The 12,652-nt window shown below is 38.1% G+C and overlaps 1 long non-coding RNA gene across 1 annotated transcript; it reads right to left on the reverse strand.

The window, feature by feature from the left end:
* Positions 1-291: 291 nt before the first annotated feature.
* LOC139449473 (uncharacterized) lies at positions 292-11,724 on the reverse strand. The gene is made up of 3 exons (XR_011652180.1): positions 11,671-11,724; positions 1,141-1,206; positions 292-343 (listed from the first exon to the last, which is right to left on the reverse strand). It is a non-coding gene; the product is annotated as an uncharacterized lncRNA (long non-coding RNA).
* Positions 11,725-12,652: the final 928 nt, after the last annotated feature.

The raw sequence follows: 12,652 nt of genomic DNA on the forward strand, positions 1-12,652 counted from the left end.
TCGTTAGTGGAACTTGTTCCCGTAGTACATAAGCACGCACTTTGGTATTACACAATCAGTAATACAGCTGTATGTTTATTAAACAGGTGATCTCTTCACGGGCAAATAATAAATATCTATTTACACACATACATATGTATAATGTATCAACATGCACACATATGTGTATAACATATTCTAAAGTGTTAACCAGAGACTAATAAGAAACTGCCATTTGAATGTCCCTAATATAGTATTACACACACACACACACACACGCACGCACGCGCGCGCGGTCACGTATTTTACCTTAATCGCCTGCAATGACAGCTGAGCATGCCGTGAACGTGATTTCCTTGACAACCTGTGGGTGATCTATTTATCAAGATATGTCAACAAATGCACACAAAGGAAGCACAAAATAAAATATGTACAAACAAAGTTGTATAGTATACATAATCGGATTTAAAGCCACAAAATGAAATATGTTTTCAGGATATGTAGTGCAATGCTTTGATCAAGGACGAGAGCTGAAGTATGTTAGTTAGAAGTTCACCACCTGAAACACACACAAATACTATATTTTTATGGGTACAAGATAAAGTACATGTACTAATTTTTTGTCATATTTCAGTAAGAAGTATCCAACATTTTACTTCATATCATCTCTTTTCGTGTATGTAATTTGTCGCTGATTATATAATTTGTCGCTGAAAAGAAACGTTATCTGTAGCATTAGAACATTTCGACCAGGATGAGGTTGAACGAGTGAGCTATAGGAAGCGTCTGTAAAATGCTACATTTCGCACGTAGAACATCTTACACGATCTTGTTGGTAGGGCCCGCTTAGTGCGACGGAGAACCTCAGGGCGTGGAGCTGTGAAGGTGTTATTCACAATCTTAAATACATGATAGTACAATGATAGTATGTGGCAATGATAGTAGCTCGTACGCGTACGGACCATTTGATAAACAACTCAGCCTCCATCTGCTTGAAAACAACGTTCAGCCTCGATAAAAAGTCTCGAGCGCAATATCATCACAGTATTTCGTGAGCAAAGTCATGATCTTTTACACGGAGACACGTACACGAGATACAGTATGCCTGTAACACTTATTTTTTAAAAATCATCTAAAATCTTCCATTTCAAGAGGCCATACCATGCAAGTCACTGTGTTGTAGTCTTGAACGCGGTTATTGATGCCACTTCCCCCACTGTGATATGACTGAAACAGAAATACCATTTCAGCATCATTTACCTTTACTTGGGAAAAACCCAACCCAACATAAACATGATTACCTAGGAAACGTTATCAACTAACACTGTTTGTTCAAAAAACAGAACAGGACCAATCAATGAAGATACTTGTATTTTCAAAAGACGTGAATGAACCTAGAGTTAGGCTAGGTGATCCAGGACAACCGCACCGCAGCTAGAGTTAGGCTAGATGTGCGTGCGTGCGTGCGTGCGTGCGTGCGTGCGTGCGTGCGTGCGTGCGTGCGTGCGTGCGTGCGTGCGTGCGTGCGTGCGTGCGTTTCGTACATTACAAACTACATGTAACTACTTTTGACCGAGTATCATGTGTAACGTGTGCAAGATGTTACGACTGCCATGAATAGACGGCTGTGAAACATTGAACAAACCAACGCCAAACTGGTCAAAATAACTATAGACCCACCACAAATTGCAACAGAAATGTTTTTAGTTGATTCATATGTAACAAGCCTTCCTTAACATCATATCAAAAATCTAGAAAAATCTAAGTGGGGGAACATTTTCAAATTCAGTCATCTTTACTATGGCGTTAACTAGTATTTTCATACAAATATTATAAATATTTGATTTTTTTAAAATTATTCAATGTTAACTGTGTAACATATCAAATAAAAGCTACTAATACAGGCTTCATTATGCTATACCTTTTCATAATCTATCTTGTTTTGTTTGATAGAAATCAGCAAAAATCTGTTTTCAGCTTTCAATAACTCTTGTCACAAACAGCAAGAAACGGTCATATGCTGACGGATACATCCCATCAAGTTGTCAGCATAGCACACACACATGTATAGTTAAGGTAAACACATGTATTAATCACAGTTCACTATCTTCAAAAGCCTCAGGCTGTTGGCAGTTCAAACAAGACATGCCACGACATTCGCCACACAGTGAAGAACACTGCAATCCGTGACGCCTACAGCTACACTGGTTTGAACCACACATGCTTGTTTTACAGTTGCATTTGATTATGGTGAGTAGTTCTTTGGGAGCTGCTGGTATATCTGTCAGCTGAGGAATCATTCTTCCATCAATAACTTTCCAACCCCATTCTTCTGCTGCAACTTCATCCACTGCTTTCCATTGCTGCACCTGGTGATAGACCCTCATGCTGTGAAATTTTGCAGCAGCTGATGTTGGGGGTAAGCTTTGAGGGGTGACGTAAGTCATACTTGATGCGACCTTCTCACAAAACCGACGGTATCTTAGGTCATTTAGATCTTCACCTTGTAAAGGCACAAGAGAGCCTTTTCTCCAGATATTATTATCTGTTCTCTGGTGATATCCTGCTCTGGCTTGTCAAACATCTTAGCATACTCTCTGAAGTCAGGGCTTGACTGAAATTTTTTCAACGATACTGCTTTCCCTATGCTGTGAATTCTAGATGTTGTGTCACAACCCAGTATGGCATGAATAAATAACAAATGCTGGGTTACACTGTGGCCAAGTTTTCTCCTTGTTGCATTAATGTCCCATATCTTCATTGGTTTTCTTGAATTTGACTTTGGTGAAGAATGAAAGAAAATGTCATGTGATTCTTCTCTTGCATGGTAACATAGCAGGACAATAAGATCAGTGTCTTCTCCAATCACTACAATTGGTGATGTCTGTGCTTGCTCCACAGCTGTTTTTGCAATGAGAACATCTGCATCTTCTTCTGCATGGACAGTTGTGCATCCTGTTTCTTTCATTTTGTCACTAAGGAGATTGAGAAATCTTTGTTTGTTCTTGGCGTTCGTAAGGAATTGTTCTTTCTTGGACTGAATGATCATGTCACCCTCAAACATTACAGTTGCGCCAACTACACCCCCGGTTCTCCTCAGATGTGTCATATCCTTTGTTGCAGGGTTCTCGTTGTAGCCATCAAAGACAATTGTTGGCATGCCATAATGACTGGTTACATAATTGCAGTACATGCCACATACATCATTGTAAGTGATTCCACGAGGCCATGGTAAACGCTGCAGTAGTGATCCACCATCAAGAACATACCGAACTTCTTTTGGAATCGCCACCGTGTTCCTGACATCAAGCATTTCCCAGATGGCATTAGAGAGAAGTGATTTATTAGCTTGCTTCAGTAGAACAGTGGAGTCAAACAAAGAAGTTGGATATGTACACAGTTCATACTTCATAAGTTCCTTCAAGTTTCCTGATGTATCACCAGCTGCTGTAACTAGTCTCTGGAACAAGAGTCGAGGGTCAACAGACTCTGCAATTTCCTCATCTTCAACAGATGGTTTGCAATTTAATGTCACAGCTTGATTGGATTTCTTGAATGAAAAGTCAGATACATTTTTGCCAGACATTGAATTCAAGATCATCGATCCAACACTTTGTGCTTCATCTGCGTTTACTGAGTTATTAGCTGTGATGCCATTGGCAATATTTCTGAGGACAGGGTCTTCATGAAATGGGTCTCGATCAGTGAGGTAGTCTACTAGTTTTCTTACATCTGATGTATTTCTGTGAATCCTCCCCCTGGTCATATCTGTATGTTGTTCACTACTTCTGTTTTCAACCTGAGTCAACTCTTGCATTGCATTGTTTATCTCTGTTCGAGCAGGCATGGACATCAACCATACAAGACGTTGTGTCTCGTTCATTCCAGTTCCTCTTGTTAGTCCACCATTTGTTTTTAAACTTCTCATGAGGACTTGCTCGATAACTAGATCAGAGGATAGGCCTCCCCAGAATCGATCAGATCGTCGAACAACGTGGTGACCATCCTCAAACATCTTGTGAACTTCAGGATGCATTTCTGGAAGTTGTGCCATCATCTGTAGGTATATATGAACAGACTTTGCATAAAGATTGTGCCCAGAAGCAGCAAAGTATGGTAGCATATGTGATAAGGATTTGAGATGGAGATTCCAATTGCCAGTTCTCTCACCTCGAATGAAACTCCTTAGGATATCCACCATTTCCATGTATTGCATCCACAGCTTTGCTGTTCTCAAGTTCTTCATGGCGTCCTTCATTGTTTGAAGTCTGTCGACAACTCTTGACAATGCTTCGGATGAGCTAATGTCATCAGTAGAAATAGTTCCTCTGATCAAATCATCAAATAGAGTACATACTTCGGTCAGATCTTCATTGTCAGGTGAGCAATCTGGGTGTTCCTCTGTCACTCCCTCCACTGGTTCCTCTGTCACTCCCTCCACTGGTTCCTCAGTCATTCCCTCCACTGGTTCCTCAGTCATTCCCTCCACTGGTTCCTCAGTCACTCCCTCCACTGGTTCTCTCATGACTGCTTGGACTTGTCCTTCCAACCTCTGTTCAGATTTGTTTGGTGAAACTTGAAAAACCTTGGCTAACAGCAAAGCATTTACACTGGTTTCTACAAGGAGATGTGCTCTAACAGCTCTTGCTATTGCCTTTCCTGAAAGGATGTACGTTACTGCATTGGTTGCATAGATGACGTCCAGCAGCTCAAAGAGTCCGGATCCTGACATCAAATGGCCAATGCAACCTAAGAAGCTCATCTCTGTGTGCAGGCCACCAAGTCTCAGGACAATTCCCTGTAAGTCACTTGTATATGGCTCTCTGTGAATAATCATCATAGCTTTCCACCACAGTGGTTGATCAAAGGTAAGGACAGGTGTAATGTCATACTTCCTTGCTTGGTCACACACAAATAGCAGTGTTGAATATATACATGTCAAGTCAGTTGGATCCATGTCAATCATTGGCAGAAATACAACGGATGCCTGTCCAGGATATGATCCCTTGTGAACTGCCTGCATCATTCCAGACCAGGCTGGTCGGGAGGGCCTAAGAAGCCAGACAGTCTTCCATAACAAATCAACTGATGATGTTGGATCGTAGGCAGCAAATTCTGGAAGCTGGGTGTATTTCAGCTCTGATCTCATTTCAAATGGTTGTTTGTAGAAATTAATCCTAATCTTTCCAATTGCAGCTAAATCATCAGCTGCAACTTCTGTTCTTGGAATAGGTTGTTGGTGTTTGGTTCCTGGTGTTATGGTTGCTATGATGCCCATCCCGTGGAATGTGTTACGGCCGTCTAGTGTCCTGACATTATGATCGACGTTGTCAGCAACAAATTGTACAAATCTGCCAGATGTTATGTTTGGTAGGTCAATACCCTGGTTCACAGCAGAAGAGTATTCAAACTTCTTTACCTCGGAGTAAGAGCTGCAAAATCCAAGACTTGAAAGGGTGTCAATCAGATATTTAGAGGCAAAGTGATGATGCAGCTGTATTGCTAAGCCGATTTGAAGGGGGGCTCTAAGAAGACGTGGTCTTACAGCTTGGGCAATAGCCTGTCCAATAGAGGCCAGTTTCAAGTTGATATCTTTTCCAACAAAGAGGGTTTGTAGAAGAAGTTTCAATGATGAGGGAAGATATTCTTCATTGCCCAAAATGTTAGAAAGCTCGTCTGGTGTGGGATATGTGTTGGTTTGGACATTCATAGATTTGATGTCATTCTTTATTAGTTTAGATGCTGTTTGTAACAGTCTCATCTTTTCCTTTTCAGGATCTTCACTTCTTGGCTTTTGATAATGTTCTTGTAATATCTTTGATGCTGTTGTTCTGAGTGTGATAACATTTGGTTTCCCATTTATTTCCGTTATAAAAACTCTGTCACCAAAATACTCTAGTAGTTGTTGTTTCATGTAGGTAAATCCATAGGCATCAGTATCACCTTGAAACTCTTGCATCTTCATTATGAGATCTTGAACTGAGACCTGTTCATCATCAACTTGTTCTAGGTATTCAGCTGTCTTCAAGAAAGCGTCCTTCTTTTTCAAATCATGTTGTCTTCCTAACTTTAGTTTTTTCGGTGTATCATTTTCATGGGAAAATTGACGGGGGATATCTTTGTTTGTCCTGAAGTTGACACTGCATGTTTGATGATATATAGCATCGACAGCATGGAGATCTTGTGCAAACTCTAATCTCGAAAATATTTTCTCACTCCAACTGTCCTCTCTTGTCAAGCATGTACTTCTAATCTTGTCTCCAAATTCTTTAGTTCTCACAGGAAACACATCTACAATCTTCCTCTTTCTGGAATACTTTGCAGATCTTCCACAAAACAAACAGTTTGTTTTGAAAGAGAAAGTAGGTTCTTGAGAACGTGTTCTTGACAAATTGTGAGAATTTAATTTTTCAGGTTTTTTGCTGCTTGCAATATAATTTGGATTGCAATAATTACTCCTACATTTTGTATGCACAGTTTGACCTGCCTGAACGTATACTGAGTCACAGCGGGCTGAACTAGCTTTGTTTACTCCGCGACTTCCTTTCTCTCCCAAAATAACAGTTTCCTTGTCATCTGTAAAATTGTCTTGACAGAGAGGACACTTATCCATGGAGTACACAACCTGCAAGTAGTAGGATCTTATTAAATACAAATATCATTATAAGTTCAGAAACATTCCAATCAGGTATGAGAAACAATGTAACTGTTGTAATTGTCTAATTAAATTTTAGGTGCCAGGTCCATGTTCATTTACGTTAACATTGGCATGATGTTCCAGTCCTAACCATTTTCTAACTTCACAAGGTACATAAGATAATTAATGTTACCAGAAAATGTAATTTGTAAAGTACTTTACAAAATTTCAAATGCAAAGGATTACTATAAAAAATATAAAAAATACCTTTCGGTTCAAGGTTCCAGGTTAATCACTCAAGTGGACCTTGTTGTTAGGTACATAGTACTTAGGTAAAAAAGTTTGGCAGGAAACATTTACAAACAGAGGACTCTTTATCTTGATATATTTCATGATTGAGTACATTTTATACAGAATTTCATTTGTTTATGATATCCATGATAGTTTATCTTGTAAACTACTTATGGGTACATACCTGCTGGACATGAAAACGACAGAATGGTGCCAAATATGTGCTGGGTGATGACCTTGTTAGCCTGTCTCCTAGGTAAACATGGCCGCCGATGTGCTACTTGTCGGAAAACTTATATTTGTCAAAATTTATTTATGACCTTTACTTGACATATAACTTTTTATATTTATATTTTTTCAATATGAAGATTTTCAAACAAATAAACAATTGTTAATATTATTGAATAAATATAGTTAAGACAAACAAAAACTATATATATGATTAAATGTGAATATATGTGTTTTTCGCTATTTTTTTCCAAAGGCAGATTACATTAGTTTTATGCAGATTAGATACAAACTATAGATACAAAAGGACTGCTTGTGACACAAGCTTTCATTTGATATGTAATATGATATGGTTAAACAAAAAATGAAACATTCATTTTTTTCATTTTTTTTGTATTTTGTATTGATTTACCACTAAAGATCATACCCAAACTAAACAATTTTCCCCAACTTAGATTTTCCTAGATTTTTACTATGTTGTAAGGGGATGTTTTCTGTTCATGAAACAGGAGAAATAATTTCTGTTGCAATTTGTGGTGGGTTTGGTAGGATTTGACACTATATTGACCGGACTATCGTGTTTACCCGAATACCGATGTATACTTTCAAAAATGGGGATGTTCCGATCTTTGAAGACACTGTTGATTGTCTTGCTTGTATGTTGTACGAGAATCTGTACTTTACTCAGAAAGTGTTATCCCAAATATAACATGTGTTACATTTGACCACTTTCTTAATGGCATTGTGTGTTCATATCTTTAGGCCATGGGAGCCGTGCCAATTTACACTTGTCAGAAGGGTACACATAGTACGTGATCTAGACAACCAGATGTCGGACTTTCATTTTTGTGGAAGCTTCGGTGTCTGAGTGGGTTAGATCGCTGACTTCGTGTGCTGGCGATTAGGTGCCACACTCTGGCAGTGTGGGTTCGAATCCCGGACGGGACTCAATCCCCCAAAAGTAATAGAATCTGTACTTTACTCAGAAAGTCTTATCCCAAATATAACATTTGTTGCGTTTGACCACTTTCTAAATGGCATTGTGTGTTCATTGTATGTTGTATGTTGAAACATGGAGGCCAGGTTGACTGTCAGTAATCACATGTCAGGACAGACCGGAAAGCTCCGAGCACTTGCGAACCTACAACCATCCCTCTCTGTCAGGACATTCAGTATAACGCAACAATCATGCCGAACTTGTTGAACCACTAAGCCCAGGAGGATGCAGGTCTAGAACTTCACAGGTTTATCCCCCTTGTCAAAGTTTCGTGCAGCCAGCAGCTGAAATTATTTTTGTGTACAGTGTTTGTTCTGGAGTGCACCGCCGTAATCGACAGAGGGGCACGTGCTGGTGGTGTGAGGGCCTCGTGTTCAAATTCGGATTTCTTTGGCCCGAGAGTTTAAGATGCGAGCAGTTCCCCGCTGTGGGTTTTTGTGTCGGGGGAAAATAACAGAGTACCAGAACAGACCTCCACATCCACCCCAACAGGTACCAACTACCCGGATTCTCCATCACCCTAGTAACGCGTGCATGGGCTACACACTCTTGCAGTGTTTATGCATATTCGTATAGGTAGGTGCAGGTTCTACATCTATTAGGCCGCTTGCGACATGTATGTTACAGTCCATGTGTAAAATGTGATTCACTTAGGCAATTTACAAAATGCCTAAATATTTAAGTCATTTTAGATATTGACTGAAACATCACAATAGCCCCTATAATAGAAAAATATAAACATTTATTTTCGTATTCTTTTAATCGTTTCATTTTCAGTCACATGGCGATGAAATTAAACATAAAATTGTTTGGAATTCGTTATAATAATAAAATAAATGGAAAAAAATAATTGTTAACTGACTGAAATAGTTAGGCGTTTTGTGAATTGTCCAGATGAAAATTTTACACATTGACTGTAACATATACAAGCTTACTTTCTGTAACATATACAAGCTAACTTTCTGTGACATATACAAGCTTACTTTATACCAGAAATGTATGTGCAGCCAAGAACGTAGTTATACGTAATGATCTAGTACTAGATATGAATGTTATTCACTGTTTTAAGATACGCCAAGAAGAGAAAATCTAACAGATTCGTCCTTATGACAATCACAATTATCACGATTTGAAATATGCTTTCAATATCAGATATGCATTTAAATGAAACATGTGAATGTAATTGTAAAATGATCAAACACTGTATAGAATGCACTTAATTGTTATTGGCCTATGGCCTTTCCTACAATAAAGATTTGAATTTGAAAACACCTTTTTTGTGTTTAAGTTCATCTTTGTGTTATCATATTTTAGTGATTAATAACAACAGACTGCATGTGTGGACACACGGAGTTTTTTAAAAATTAAAAATAGGGTCAGCTTATAGGTAAGAGTATGTCTTAAAATAAAAGGAAGATGCGAAGAATTCATTAAGAAAACAATAATTTGTAGGCCCAATTAATTGATCTTTTGGATACAAAATTATTCACGTATATATATATATATATACGTGAATAATTTTGTATCCAAAAGATCAATTAAATGGGCCTACAAACTATTGTATATATATATATATATATATATATATATATATATATATATATATATATATATATATATATATATATATATATATGTACAAAAATGAGGTAAATGTTCACTCGGTGTACACTGAAGAGCTGTCATGAGACAGCGAAAGTACTATGTCTGAAACTGATATAAAGAAGATGATCGACTAACGTGGACTTTATTATTTTATTTTATATATATATGCCTGTGGGGGCAGGGTGGGTGGCTTTATTATTTTAAATAATAAAGCCACCCACCCTGCCCCCACATCTGATTCTAGACATATCATGATCACACAGTAATCAAGTATAGCTGTGACGACTAGACTAAGTGTCTGAACGGTTGGATATAAGGACTATATTTGTCCACACATGCAAACTACTTGTATAACTTTATACAACTGTGTAGCAAATGCTCTATTGAAGTCGCGTTCCCTGCAGGGGACAATCGTACCTTACAAAACCATATGCTGGTGACATGCGTTAATTTTCCTGGGTCCATTGTGGTAAAAACGGATATCTTATACAGAGAGTAACGACCTTCAGAGCGATCCTTCCTAGTACAGACAGGAATGTAGTCCGAGTAACTCTCCGTTCACGTTTCTTTACAATTTACAATCAATCGCTTGCATAATACATGCTAACGGGCATTGTAGGAACTATAGAGCCCTGATCAAGGATATATTTGTTTACCTGATTTTGTTTTTCTCGTCAAAGGTTTATCTTATTGCTTTAAATATGAACATCGTTCTCGGTAACATGCTTTGGCATATTATACATATTTTCTGAGCTTTTAAGCATTTTTCAAATATTTGATAATGTTTAATATTTAACGCCACACCTTACCGTCATGTGTCACCGTAGATGAGGTCGACTATTGGACGTCCTCAAATCAAACGACCCCGCTGGCGACACGTTTTCAGACAAAATAAGTCGTTCACTTGTCAAAATAAAACAATAATAGTTCCATCTATTCCAAATATAAACCATTTGAAATGTTGGTTGAAGATAATGAATAACTGACAACCATCTGTCCATTCCTGTTTCGAAAGTATACATGTATATTGATTGTATATTGTGACGTGAAATATATACTGTATATATACTTGCCAAAGGGCGTGTTTGGACTGCGCACGCGGAGTATATCTTCATTATTTATGTTGTGACGTGAAATATATACTGTATTCATACTTGCCCATAGGCATGTTTGGATTGCGCACGTCGAGTATATATTCATTATATATATTGTGACGTGAAATATATACTGTATATACACTTGCCCAAGGGCGTGTTTGGACTGCGGACGTGGAGTATTTATTCATTATATATATTGTGACGTGAAATATATACTGTATATGCTTGCCTACTACTATTCACTTTACAGTGATGAATCTTAATCAAAGTTGCTAAGAGCATTGCTATTCAAATATTTTCCACATAAAAACTGAGTACAAAAGTATTGACATACAGCTTTCGTGTATACGTTTAAAAAATGTACACACCGATTTACGTAATTTATAAGCATAAGGAAATATAAAGTTAGAAGTTAAATGATTAAATAAAACCTTATAGTCTTGCACAGTTGGCGCACTGACGTCCCACAATAAATGTACTATTAGATAGTTAAGGGTCACAGCATGACCTGACCGTCTTTTCTGACGGTGTCCTTCGTTTGTCATTAAGGATTGTTGACTGACGCCCCAAGCGACATGCCACCTGCCATGCATGTTAAATCTCAGCTTCATTATAGAAAGAAATGTGAAACAAGTAACTAAATTTCCACAATGTTTCTAAATCTTATAGAATGAACATGCTCGTGTATAGCGTTGTTGCAATGAACAACTCTGAGCCTTGACATGTATACATTGGACATGTGGAAGGATCAACACGGCGCAAAGACATTTTGTAGCATACCTACAGTCTGCATTGGACCTGTTGATCATCTTCCCGAGGCAAGGGAGTTAACTGACTATGAAAGTCCAGTTTCCACCCTTGCCGAACTAGGCTGGTATCATGGAGTTACATTTTGGCTGGACTAACGAGTCTATGCATAGTCCAATCAAAATTTCGCAACGAAATCGACATCCGGTCAGTTAACTGTCGTGCAGATTTCGGTCGATTGCAGAATTTGCAAAGCACGTGCACCGCCAACTCGTTGTCAACAGATATTTTCCAAACCGTTTCATGTCTTTAATCAATGTGCTCGCGTGATTTGATGCTCTTCGCGATGTAAGACACGTTTTATCACTATATAGATCTTGATTATCTATCAGATCACTGGGGGCCGCCATTTTGTTTGAAACAAGTGCAAGCGATGGAATCGGATTGGTCCATAGGAGAGGCTCAGAAGGGACATAACTAATAACCACCTACGATCGGGCCCCGGAATTCCAGCCTAGTTCAGCACAATCTCATTAAAATCAAATCTTAGTTTTCGTTACCGCTTAACAAAGTTTGTTTAGCGATGGCGAGAACTAAGATCTGATTTTAATGAGATTGAGTTCAGCAAGGGTGGAAACTGGACTTTTAAAGTCAGTTAACTCTCTTGCCTCGGGAAGATGCCTGTTGATGCAAGTAACAATATTATACTATCATAAAACGCACATGTTGAACCCAGAAAATAATACAAATTGTAATTTGCATGTGGTACCTTCAGAATCAGGAATGGAAATATGGCACATTTCAGTTTAAATATGTATGTAATATAAAAGTAGAAAACATTCATAACAAGTAATATGTTTTCACAACAATGGCTTTCTGAAACATTTGTTTTTGCAAGGAACTTGGGGTTTGAAGTTGACACAATCATAGTGGTATACATAATACTATTGACATTAATATATCCACAGTGGTCAAGTTATTAAAGTTATTATCATTTTTCCATAATTGATCTTTTCAAAGTTATAGCTACATTGTTACAATACTTTTTTTATATAATGAAGTATATCAGTG

The sequence above is a fragment of the Haliotis cracherodii genome, unplaced genomic scaffold (assembly GCF_022045235.1).
Source record: "Haliotis cracherodii isolate W230 unplaced genomic scaffold, xgHalCrac1.p SCAF_8, whole genome shotgun sequence".
NCBI classification, from domain to species: Eukaryota; Metazoa; Mollusca; class Gastropoda; order Lepetellida; family Haliotidae; genus Haliotis; species Haliotis cracherodii.